The 12,806-nt window shown below is 41.6% G+C and overlaps 1 non-coding gene across 1 annotated transcript; it reads left to right on the top strand.

Annotated features, from left to right (window-relative positions):
- The first annotated feature begins 6,946 nt into the window (after positions 1 to 6,946).
- On the top strand, positions 6,947 to 7,020 carry TRNAT-AGU (transfer RNA threonine (anticodon AGU)). Its single transcript has one exon. It is a non-coding gene; the product is annotated as a tRNA-Thr (tRNA).
- The last annotated feature ends 5,786 nt before the right edge of the window (positions 7,021 to 12,806 follow it).

Genomic DNA, 12,806 nt, shown 5'->3' with positions numbered 1-12,806 from the left:
CCCCCCTGCCATGGGCAGGAACACCTTCCTCTATCCCAGGTTGCTCCAAGTGCTGTCCAGCCTGGCCTTGGACACTTCCAGGGATGTGGCAGCCACAGCTGCTCTGGGCAGCCTGTAAAAGCCTACAACTTTTACATCTCATTAATGCTGCTCTTGATTTTTAAAAAAACTTCTTATTAAAAAAAATAAAATTTTTGTTGTCTGTTTAATTCTATTTAGTTTGAAGATCCTTACTTGAGATAGGCAAAGAGACTCATCTATAAGACATTAAACCTACCATTCTTCAGCATACACTTATAAAAATGAGATAATGGGCCAAAGTTACACCAACAGTGATTGTTTTTTGAACAATAATTTTCCTTTTGAGGTAATTTTGCTACTGAGACCTCAGTTCTGTGAGGCTTCCACTCAGGTCAGTGAATTTGACATTCCTTAACAATTGGCTTCAGAATATATAAGCAGCCCTACAAATGTAGTTAGCTCCAGTGAATCAGAGCCTGATGATAATTCATTTAGATTTAAAAATAACAAGTGTTTCAAATGGATTGTACCAATTAGAATTCAGTGAGGTGAGTTCTTTTTTCCATATCATTTTTCCTCATGTGCTTTTGAAGAAAGCCATTCCCAGTGCCAGAAGCCTTGCTCAGTATGATCTCCTGAGCCTTCACCCAATAAGCTCACTTTGAAGTCAGCAACACAGGAAAACCATTATGTCAATTTAGGGCATTATTACCATTTTAAGAAGGAAGGATGCAACAACAGAGATGCCAAATCAACTGTTAAAAATATTGATGGCATTAAATAAACTCACCCAATTTAGCTTTGCATTCTTAAAGCAATAATCACAGAGAGTCTGCTACTAGACACGGTAATAAAATTGTCTTTAAGGAATTAGGAATTACTTTGGATGGGAAATTCAATCTGAAACACCACAAGGTTTCTTTTAAATTGCAGTGACTACAGCATTGTTTCCTGTAAGAGATGATCATAATCTTCCCCATCTGTAGATTTCAGGAAGCACTAGAGTTCTGGAACTTAGATTTCTTTTCTGACTGCTTGGAGAATTGGACTTTAATCTAGACATTTTTAATCTTTCCCCTCTGAATATTTGAGCTGAAGTTTATGCATAGAGATAGATGGATGTTTTTTATTTATGGGTAGGATTTTTTTTGCTTTTTATTTTTTTTTTTTAATCGTGTATTAAAATGCAGGTGGGTTGTAACTGCTGAACAATTTCCCATTAAGCTGCTTTTAACAGAGAAACCACCTGGTCATTTGTTCCTTAGTAACTTGGGCTGTCATGCAAAACGACCTCTCAATAAGGCTTTTAAGCCTGTACTGGCTATGGGATTGTAAGCAGCTCCAGAGAGTTCACAGAACTCTTTGTGTGATTAAAATTCAGAATATGCTTCTGATGCCTTGCTGGATGGAGACAGAGATGTCCAAGCTGCAGGATCCTCTTTGAGAGATTTGTAATGGTTACAAAAGCTCACTCTTGCTGTGTTCTTCATCTGTGTGTCAGGGGGCAGCAATGCTGTATCAGATTGCTGCTTTGCTGCTGATAGTCAGTACTTGTGCACAGCAACCTGGGACAAAAACTTAAAAATATGGGATATAAAGACAGGAGAATTTTAATGTTATAAACCTGTTTCCTCGAACCAAGCATTTGAGGCTTCTGCCAGTTCCTCTCTTTTTTGCCAAGATGGACAGGTATCTCTGTACTTGTGGGTGATGTATCTCAGCACCTATCTGGACATCTCAGATACACCATGAGTGACCACTCTAATCATGTAGGTAATTAATTCATCATTTTCAGGAAAACATATTTAATTATGAGACATTTCTGTCCCTCTAAATAAGTAAATTGAAGATGATGGTTTAGGTTCTGTCTTAATGAGGCAAGTTGAACACTTGCTTAATTGATACATCCATCAAGAAGTATACTAAGAGGAACATAATGGAGTAAAAGCACAGCACGTTAAAAGATTAATTTAGCACTCACAGGTATCCTCCTAATATTAATTGGTTAAAAAAACCTTCTCCTTCAGTAAATACTGTACTGATCTGTAATAATTAGGAAAATGTGTATGCATTTGTTAGTACCTATAGCCCAGACCACACATGGCAGTAATACATGCCTGAAAAATTTCACAGATATTCTCAGCTGCTTTGATGCAGCACATGAATATTTGAAGCAGACAATACTTAGGATTCTATAAGTACACAATGCAGCATCTGTAGCTTCATGTCTCTTTGATGCTTGGATGAATAAAGAGAAATAATCAGATTTCCCGGTTTACCTGTGTCTGAGTGGAAATAGTGGGGAGCTATTTCTTACTGCCCAGTGATTTCTTAATGCATCAGAGACAACTCTTGGTGCCTCCACAACATGAAATAAGTGTTCCTGCAGACCACTGCTGTTCTGGAACAGCTCCTCTTCACTGCGAGGGGCTCACATGAATTCTTACAATGTGATGTAGTTGGCTGTTTTCTTTTGCACCTTCAGATCTGAATGCTGTAATGAAGATGAATCCTGTACTGCTGCCACCAGATCAGTCTGGGGTCACACCCTCATGGTGCCTGTCGAGTTAGGTAACTCAAGTAACTAAATAGAATTTCTATGGGGAAAAAGGTACCTGTGGCTTGGAGACATACACAGATAGGCTTATGAGTATTCAACCTGAAAGTATGTTTTATTCTCCTTTGCTTTTATTCACAGTTGAACTAACAATTCTGCAAGTACCTGTATTTTAATTTTTAAACAACGCCTTAATTTTTTAAGTCAATAAAATTTTAATGTATTTTTTTCCTCTTTAGTTGTGTTGGAGCTTAGGATTTTTCCTGTACATTTTTTTTTCTCCTTTCATGGAATTTTCTCCCATTTGCTGCCTAAGAGATAAGAATGATACTTGGGAGACAAAAGATGTGGCTGGAAGGAGAAGGAGGAGGAGGAGGAGGAGGAGGAGGAAGGGCGCAGCTGAATGCAGTCTCTCGGCTGGGGATTTTCTTTGGCAAGTGCAGAGACACTGCGAGGTTTTGCCCGGGCCGGGCTCAGCTCCTCATCCTCTCGGGATCGGAGTGTCTGGGGGTGTTTTTGGTGCCGCTGCGGGTTTTTCATCCTGCCCCGATTCTCTTGCTGTGGGTGAGCCTCTGCTGGCAAGAGCAGCTGCTCAGCTGGGACCTTCTCCAGCCCCGGCCTCACCGAGCCCCAGCCCCTTCCCGGAGGGAGCGGCTGCGGCCTGCGGCAGCCCGGCTGCTCTTCTGCCGCTGCTTCTGGATTTCCGCTACATTTTAACGGGGCCCCCGCACGGCTCCGGAGCTTTTACCACATTTTAAAGCCGCCCGCGCCTTTCCGGCCGCGGCCATTTGGAGCCCGGAGCGGCGGGGCCCGGCTGCCCCTGCGGGTGTGCGGGGGCAGCCCCGTGTCCCGCCCGGCTGCCCCTGCGGGTGTGGGAGGGCAGCCCCGTGTCCCGCCCGGCTGCCCCTGCGGGTGTGCGGGGGCAGCCCCGTGTCCCTGTGGCGCGCCACAGCGCCCCCCGGCGGCGCGGGCGGAGCCGCAGCCGCAGCGGTGAAGGCCGGGGCAGTGTGGCCCGGGCCGGTTCTGCTCGCTGCCGCTGCCCTGCTGTGTTATAGATACATGTTCTGATAAAGAACTGCTGCTCCTGTCCCCGTATCTCTGCCTGAAAGCTCAGCGCTTTCACAGTTATAATAATTCGGAGGGAAGGGGGTCGTATTTTCCATTCCAAGGCAGCTCCCCACCTTCCCTCGCAGACACCCGTCTTTCAAACTGAGACACTGTGTCTGCTAAACGTATGTGTTAATATTTACAAAACTAAGAATATTAATAAGTATCTGAAAGCAACAACTGCTGTGTTGATAGGGCATGATTAATAGCTCGTGATTTAATTATTTTTTTTTATAAATTCTTGACTTCCTGTTGGAAGAACCCTTTTTTATTAGTCTGACAAATCAAAGCTAAAACATGGTGTTCAGAGTTTACATGTAAACATCACTTGTATCTGGCATATATGACAAAATCATAGCTTTTACATGGGATACAAATGCAGCAGGTTGTAAAAAGTTAACCTCAGAAGTACTGAGCTCTTACTTGGTCACTAGTTTGATGAAGAGATGCATAATGTATTGCTAGTTTTTAGAGCATTTCATTATCTTTTTAGATATAGCCAGGAATACATCCTGGATTTGTGTGATTTAATTTCCTAGAACAGTATATTCTTTGGCAATTAGCTATAAAGATATTATCATTATCAAGTCAGTTGTTAATAAGTTTTTACATGACTCTTTTGAGGAAGAAGTTCATTTAAGGATTCCATTGGATGGAATTGTAGCTATGTTTTAGGAGAGAGTTTCTATTCAGCAAGTAAAAAGAGCCTGGATAACACATGTATTCACTTTGCAATGCTAAACTGGTGTATCTGTATGTTTCCATCCTTCCTTCTCTCCACAGAAACAGAACATTAAAAAGCAAGCATGCAAAGAAAAAGGAAATACTGGTGTTGAAGTTGTCCAGCTTAGCCCAGTTCCCTAGGTTACCCTAGTGCTTTAAGTGACAGGGACATGGTACAGCACTTTCTCAGGTGGACAGTTCTGGAAATGAAGAAGTTACATTTAGTTATCCCTCTTTAGAGCTAGGCCTTCTCATTTCTTCTATAGCCATAGTAACACCACCCAGAATTTGAGATGGTAAGTAATACATACATTTAAAAAAGTCTGTGCTTCTCATGTTTTTTGGGTTTTTTTGAAGCAGATCACATAAAATATGCATGTTTCATAGATTAATTAATTTGGCTTTATTGTAGTTAGTAATACAGAAGTAATTTCTGTATGTTAGAAAAGATTATCCTAAATAATTCTCCTAAAATAATAATTAAATTAATAAATAAAATAATTTCTCTTGTATCAGAATTGGAAGTGTTGTTTCTTTCTTTATTCTTTTCAGATAAAAAAATTGGAGTTCCATTTTTCCCATTGAAACAGGAAAAAAAGCAGTATCTTTTTAGAGGTTTGGTTCATTTTGAATCAATGGTGGGACCAGTTTGAATGAATTCTCTATTTCCCAAATTGAGAAAAAACAGAGAAACGTTAATTCTTACATTCTGGTTTTAATAAAAGCAGGAAGTTTTATTTATTGCTGTTTTCTGTCCATTACCATCACCTGTTTAATGCCTGGGTGCTATATGAGTTTCTTTCAGCCCTCTCACCTGCAGCAGTGACCTCACATCTGTGTGCAGTGTAGGTTTGCTGCAGAATGTGATAATTATGCACAATTCATAAGATGGAGATTTATCTGCATTTCTTGCTGGCTTTTGTACCACTGTAGTTTGAATAATGAGAAAGCTGTAAGGCTGTTCTGGACTAAGCCAGGATGGCTGCTCTGCCCCTAGGAGTTATTTGGAGAATAACACCTCTAATTTGGCTATAATATGTCTTGGATGCCTGTTAAATTGCCACAGCAATCTGCACTTTGCAGGTTCTGATTACACTCCAAGTGAGTAATCACAGAATCACAGAATGGTTTGGGTTGGGAGGGACCTTAAAGCTCATCCCATTCCCACCCCAGCCATGGCAGGGACAGCTCCCAGTGTCCCAGGTGCTCCAGCCCCAATGTCCAGCCTGGCCTTGGGCACTGCCAGGGATCCAGGGGCAGCCCCAGCTGCTCTGGGCACCCTGTGCCAGGGCCTGCCCACCCTGCCAGGAAACAAGCTCTCCCTAATATCCAACCTAAATCTCTTTCAGATTGAAGGCATTACCCTCACCCTGTCACTACGTGCTGTTGTAAATTGTCTGTCTTTATTGCAGGCTCCCCTCAGGCACTGGAAAGCCACAGGTCTATTCCCGGCAGGATCCTTTCCCGATTCCCTGGGGTTGTGGCTGCCCCACCAGCTCTGAAGGAACAACCAATGCACATTTTCTGGGTATTTAGCTTGTATGAAGCTAAATAAGCTTGTACAAACGCACACTGTGCTGGTGTGTGCACACAGATTGTGAAAAACAAAGTTCACTCTCTAGAATTTTTAAAAGTTTAATAAAGGAATAAAAAGGGACAGCAGCAGATTAAAGTGTTATCTATATACTGTTACATTACTGAGGTACATGCATATTCATCTATTTCATACATTATTCAAACATTTTTGTGAGCTTTTTGATGTTTCAGGAGCTCTTTTCTTTGGTTTTACACTCTGACTTATCTACATGACATCCTGTGGGTTAAGTCCATATATTTTATTTCTTCTGGTGTTTTCATCCTGTTGCTTCACACTCCCTGATAAGGGGTTAGCAAGTTCTTCTCCAGCTCTTCTCTGGTGTTCTGGTTTGTGTCACTGTTATCACTTGGAAAGGTTTGTCACCAGATATGGGGGAAAACAACATAATTACACCATTCCCTTAGTTACATAGGAGCATTTCAACATTTTGTGTTTTGCCAAGGCATACATAGATATAAAATATTCATCACACCACTATTTCTACAAGCTATACGGTGCAAAACGAATAGATTGTGTTATACTAACAAACAGCTAAAAGGAGTTACAAATTGTACCATATCCAAATACTTACCATCGATAACAACATGTAAAAGCTAATACATAAATGCAAAAGCCAGTATTGTCATTTTTAACGCAGATCACGAAGCACATGGCAGGGTGTGCATGTTTTATATCGTGGTTTAATGTTTCATCATCACAGATGACTGCACAGTCTGAGACCCGACCTTCCCTTTGTATCCTGTGCTGTGAACCGCGGCCAGCCGAGGCACTGCGGGATGAGGCAGGCTATTAGTTTCACCTAGAAATGTCCGATTTTTCGGGCATATTTTCGTGTTTTCCTCCTCTCTCCAGGTGCGTTGTGCCGAGGCGGGTGTGTGTGTGCGGGGCAGGGCGGCGCTCGCTGCTCGCTTAATGGCGCTGTGCGGGGCCTGCTCCCGCACGGCGCCGTGGCTTAGTTGGTTAAAGCGCCTGTCTAGTAAACAGGAGATCCTGGGTTCGAATCCCAGCGGTGCCTGCGCCAGCGGGGCGTTCTTTTATCCCCGCGCTCTTTTACCGCCCGGGGATGCGGCCGAGGCTCGGGGAAGGAGCCGCTCCTGGGGTCCTTCCCGGAGCAGCGATACCGGCACACGACAGCACCCGGCAGCTGCGGGGGAGCGCTGCCCCCTGCTCCCCGGCCGGGGAAGCGTTTTCCCAGCAGCTTTTATTCGCACAGAGTCAGGAAAATGCCTCTCACTTCTTTTTTTTCTTCTTATTGCCACATCTTCAATAGCCCCTAGGGTAAACAAAGCTATTATTGCCTGTTTTCCTTCCTCTGCCTGCTGACGCAGTGTTTGCTGCTGTGGATTTTTGTTGTCCATCAGCACTGAGACCTGCCTTTCACCTCTGATCTGCTGCTGTCACATTAAGCCTGGCTTTTCCAAGTGAAAGTTGCAATAAGCACGTCATGAGTGACACAACAGAGGGACAAAGGGTTTTCCTAGAAATCCTGAAGAATCAAAAGCCAAACCTTGCTCTGTTAGGCTTGGGAATTAGGTTCAGCAAAAATATTCCAAATTTGTGTTACTCTAAAGAAAGGCAGAATCCATCCCTAAACCTAAAGATAAAAAAGGCTTTAAATCCATTAGTACGAGTTCCAACCTAAAACCGTATCCTCAAGTGCTTTTTTGGTGCTCACACAGCAGTGATGGGAGTAAATGGATTGACAGCCACATTTGGGGGTCAGGTTTTCAGGACTCAGATCAGCACCCAAATCACAGTTGTTGGTAGCCTCAAATGTAATGTATAAAGCTTAATGTGTAGGATGAACATTTTGGTTTACCTGCAGGAATAATTTCTTTGAGTAGCAGTTACTGTAAAAATGCAGGCTAGGTAGTATCTGATATGTCATAAATAAAAGTAAACCATAATTGCAAACTGTTATATATATCTTTTTAAAAAATAGAAGTAGCTTGGGACTAACCTCCCATAGATTGATAGTATCAAAAAGCAAACAAGAAGAGCTAGACAAATGGAAAGTGAAAATTAAAGAAGATTTGGGAAAAGAAAGTGGATGCAACCAATGAAACAGACTTGTTCTCAGCTCTTGCGCAGAAGAGAGAGAGTTTACTTAGGCATCTTTTACTTTGAATATTTGTACCTGCTGTTACTCTGCTAGTTTCCAGCTAGGTTCTGTTCTTTGGCTTGCAGATGAGAACCACCAATATAAGGATTTCTAGGCATTTGTATAAAAATTGTTAATGCTCTTTAGTAATGCATCAGCAGGAATGGCATGATGAGCCAGCCAAGATGGCACTGGAAGGGGCTTGTCTCTTTCTGTGTTAACACAGCCACCCTAAAACAAGCCTGAAAGCTCAAACTTGACTCCCTTGAGGGAGACCTCAACAAATTAGAGGAATTAGAGAGCAATCCCCAGCGTGTGAAGCTGAGCAGGGCAGTGCTGGATTCTGCACCTGGCACGGGGCAGCCCTGGCTGTGGCCATGGGCTGGGCAATGAGAGGCTGGAGAGCAGCTGCAGGAAGGGGCCTGGGGGTCCTGCTCAGTGGAGCTGGATCTGAGCCAGCAGGGCCCCGGCAGCCAGGAGGGACATCCCTGTCCTGGGGATGGCACTGCCAGCAGGGCCCTGGCAGCCAGGAGGGACATCCCTGTCCTGGGGCATCAGGGGAAGGGTCACAGTTCCAAACCTGTCATGGCTCAAGAAGTGTTTGGACAATCCTCTCAAGCACAGGGTGGGATTGTTGGGGTGTCTGTGCAGGGCCAAAACTTGGAGTCAGTGGTCCTGATGGGTCCTTTCCAGCTCAGCATATTCTATGATTCTATGATTCTATGATTCTATGATCCTATGATTCTATGATTCTATGATTCTATTATTATGTTTGAAGAAGAAGGGCAAAGTCAGAATCTAAATTGGCTTATGAGCACAGACCTGATTTTTCTGGATTTTGCAAGACTCTGTTTTTATAGATTAGTCAGAAATATGTAGCCCCAGCTTCTGTGAAGCCCCAACTTCTGAAATCCCCAAATTTCAAAGATGATATCTATACCTACATGGGAATTAATCCTATAAGACAATATTAAAGTAAATTGAATAAACTGAGGCATATATTTCTTTTTTTTCCCCTAGATTGAAGGATGTATAAAAACATCATCCAGTTGCTTGTTTTGGCTCAACCTTGGAAGATTTAAGTATGTATTTATGAAATCCCTTTATCTGAGCACTGAGCTTTTTCTGCCTGCCCAGAGTGTGTGGTCAAAGGCCTGCTGGGCTGAGCGATTTGCTGTATCTCTTATTTAGCAATCAACACTAATAAGAAATGTGACACTCACTTCACTGTGCCTGTTCTGCTGTAACAACATTTCTGTGTGCAGTTATTGCTGAGATTCATTACCAGCCTTTTCCTTGGAGGCAGAAAGGATCATTTCAAACTGCAATATGTCTGCCTAAAAAGGTGTGAGTCCATCTGCTTTTTCATTCATCTTTTCCAGTGTTTTACACTGCCTTTGTGCAAATGGTGAGGAGGAAGGGTAAGTGCTGTCTAATGAATGGCAAAATTCCATTCTCTCCAAGAAGGTTGGGTGTTTTTGAGTATTCTGAAATGGGAAATATGGGCAGATTGCAATTTGCAAATGGAAACTGTGTCTATGCTTATTGAACTTGGTCTTGATTTTAGCTGACACTACACCACTCACTCATTCTCCTTGCCAAAGCAGGCAACTGGACTATTCAGTCCATCCAGCCAACCTCAGTGAAACTATTCCCTGACAGATTTTTTTCTTTTTCCCCAGGATTAAAGCATCAGGTGTCCTTCTGTTACAGGTAATATTTAGTTGCTAAGATGAGAGTAGAGGGAGCAACCCAAGGCAAATACTCACCAATGGGATTGTGTAAAGTGCTTTAATGCATATGATAAAAAAAAAAAAAAACTCTGTTAAAACATCAAAATACTAATCATGCCAAAAATATTTGGTATTGTTTATCCTTTGACTTTTTACAAATTTTTTTAAGGTACAACTGCTAAACAAATCACTGACTCTTAAGCTAAATGTATATGTTGAGTGTATATGGGGATTTTTGTTTCTTTTGCATTTATATTTGGGAATAGACCAGAAGAGGGCTGCTTAACTCTAAAGTGGGATTGTAGTAACAAATTTGTGAATATTGTAAAAACTGTGTTAAAGCTTGTACATGGTGTGCCAGGTAGCAGGCAGTAACAGCTGTCTGCATAAATATTTGCTTTTTCATTTTTAATGTGAGCTGAATAAGCTTCCTTCTCCCACTCCTCACCCAAATGCTTTGTCAACACATCAATATCCAGTGAGGTAAAGCAGTTGTACTCTCTATATAATTATATTATCAATTGCTCTAAAACACAGCATGTTATAGGCCCCCTGGTCCTTATGCTACTGGTATTTTGCAAAGTTTGTATTTGAAAATCCATATATCCTCAACTGTGATCTATTTAATTTCCAAAGAGCAGGAGCCCCTGGTCAGAGTAGCCCTGTCCTTGCTCCTCAGCTGTTCTTTGGCTCTGCACACACTGCTCTTAATTTTTCATCTCTTTTGCCATCTGCAAAATTACAATAATACCTCCTGCTCTCACAGAGTTGCTGGGAGAGTTAATGAATGTAGTATGAAGCACTCTGAGCTTTCAGATAAAATCAGTGTTATTAAAATAATGTTTTTGTTTTTCTCCTCAGTGACTTCAGGTCATGCTGGGACGAAGCCTTTTCAATAATGCTGGCAGCATTCACAGATGCATTTAGACTGTTTCTGAGAAATTCTCATTGATGAGATAGAAAATCAACTTGCAAATAAAACTTTTGAAATTATTAAACAGGGGAGTTAATTGGAAACATAGCATGTAGGAGTGTTTTAGCATTCTTGTTGAAGGTGCTTATTAACTGTTAAGATTATTTCATGTTTATCCACTGAAATATATGTAATGCATGTTTTTACAGGCCAGTATTTTTCTGATGAAATTCTTCTCCTACTTTAATCTCTCAAACATTTTACATGAAGATGTGTGATTATGGCATCAATATATGATTGATATTACCTGAGAAGGGTTAAGTGTAACATGCAGGTTATGATGAATATTTAAGAAATATTTTAGAATCTTTCCAATTGTAACTTTTATTGATGCCAAATGTAAACCACATGGCCACATTTGAAAGAAAGTAGGGTGAACACCCAATTTCTTATGACATGTTCCCATTATGACTGCCTCCTTCAAATGGAAGCTTAAAATGCTCTCCATTATCCATTAGTTGTGGCTCCCCAGGGAGGTCCCAGAGGACTGGAGGTGCCCGTGTGATGCCAATCCAACAAGAAGGGCTGGAGGGAGGCTCTGGGAAACTCCAGACCTGTCAGCCAGACCTCAGTGCCCTGCAGGATCATGGAATGGATCATCCTGAGTGTGATCAGAACCTGCAGGATGGTCAGGGGATCAGAATCCTGCAGGACTCCTGCAGCATCTTTCCATTTCCAGTGCATCTCTGACACAGCAGTGAAGAGATCACTTCTCCTTTTCTGGTAGCTGATTGTATGGTGGGGCCTCCTCAGCACGTCACCTTCTCCTCCTCTCATGATGGTCTTGTCCTGAATTAGTCTAATAAAATATTTTCTATCTGGAATAGAAAACACCACAATTCCAATCGTTCATGAAACCCATACAAATTAACTTGGGAAGAATAAATAAAAGTTATTTTTAAGTATGTAATTGGAAGAGAATTTTGTGTTCTAGCAGCTTTTCATTTATCCTAATGGTGGCAAATTTATTGAGATGAGAAAGAGAGAAGCAAGGAATCTGCCTGCCTATACATTTCCTCTTGTTGTCCAACAGCAGCTGCTTCACTGGAAAATGTGTTCTAATGAGAATATTTATTTTTTCAATAGGAGACTAAACTGCTTTATAGAGTTCTGGATTGAGCCAAATGACTTTTAAAGCCCAGAAATTAAATTATGCAATGTGTCAATTTATATTCTAGCTTTGTTTCCAGCTGCTTCTGGTTTTCTCTTTTGGTGTCTAACTGACACACCATGTGAACATTTAATAAATAAGTTGCACATAAGGTGATGGAAAAAGATTATATATTGCCATATTTTCTTTGACTTAACCACAGCCTATGCAGTACCTCTAAGGATCTGTAGGGAATAAACTTAAGTTATCCTGATAGGTATATTTTTAATAAGCTTTTACCCTAGACAGTTGCCAGAATGGGATCTGTATCTGTTCCTGGTTAATAGCTGAATTAGGAGCACAAAACTAACTGTTCTTGAGAATCAGCTCCTGGGACTCTAGCAAGCTGCTATGGAAGAATAACATGTGAAATAATATATTAGCAGCTTAGTATTTATATAAAAATATGAAGTGGTGAAATAGAAAGCCAGCATCTGGAAATTTAGAGAATTCTTAAAGTGCCAGAATTGCTGCAGAAGAAATTCTGCAGAAGAAATTCTGCAGATCTCTCCTGTGCTGTTGTGCTTAATAATTTTCTTAGGCATTTCATAGCCAGCTTGCTCTGTGAAATTGTATCCAGAACTCACCGCAATAACAGTTTAATTGTTACTTAACCTAAGAAAATATCCAGGCTCAAATGAATCAGACTGACAGTGTATCTGGCCCAGTGTCCTCTCTAATAACCGTGGCCACAGCACATGTCTAGGGCAGAACATAAGCACAGGGCAAACAGGCAGCAATATTTTGCCAGAATACTCTACCAGCCTCTGGTGATTTCCAGCTTGGGGTCTTGAACTTTCAAATACAGACCTGATCAAACTGAATTTTTCATTCCTCCATGTCT

This window comes from Poecile atricapillus, chromosome 10 (assembly GCF_030490865.1).
Source record: "Poecile atricapillus isolate bPoeAtr1 chromosome 10, bPoeAtr1.hap1, whole genome shotgun sequence".
In the NCBI taxonomy this organism is placed as follows: Eukaryota; Metazoa; Chordata; class Aves; order Passeriformes; family Paridae; genus Poecile; species Poecile atricapillus.
This window is presented reverse-complemented; position numbering and strand designations above follow the sequence as displayed.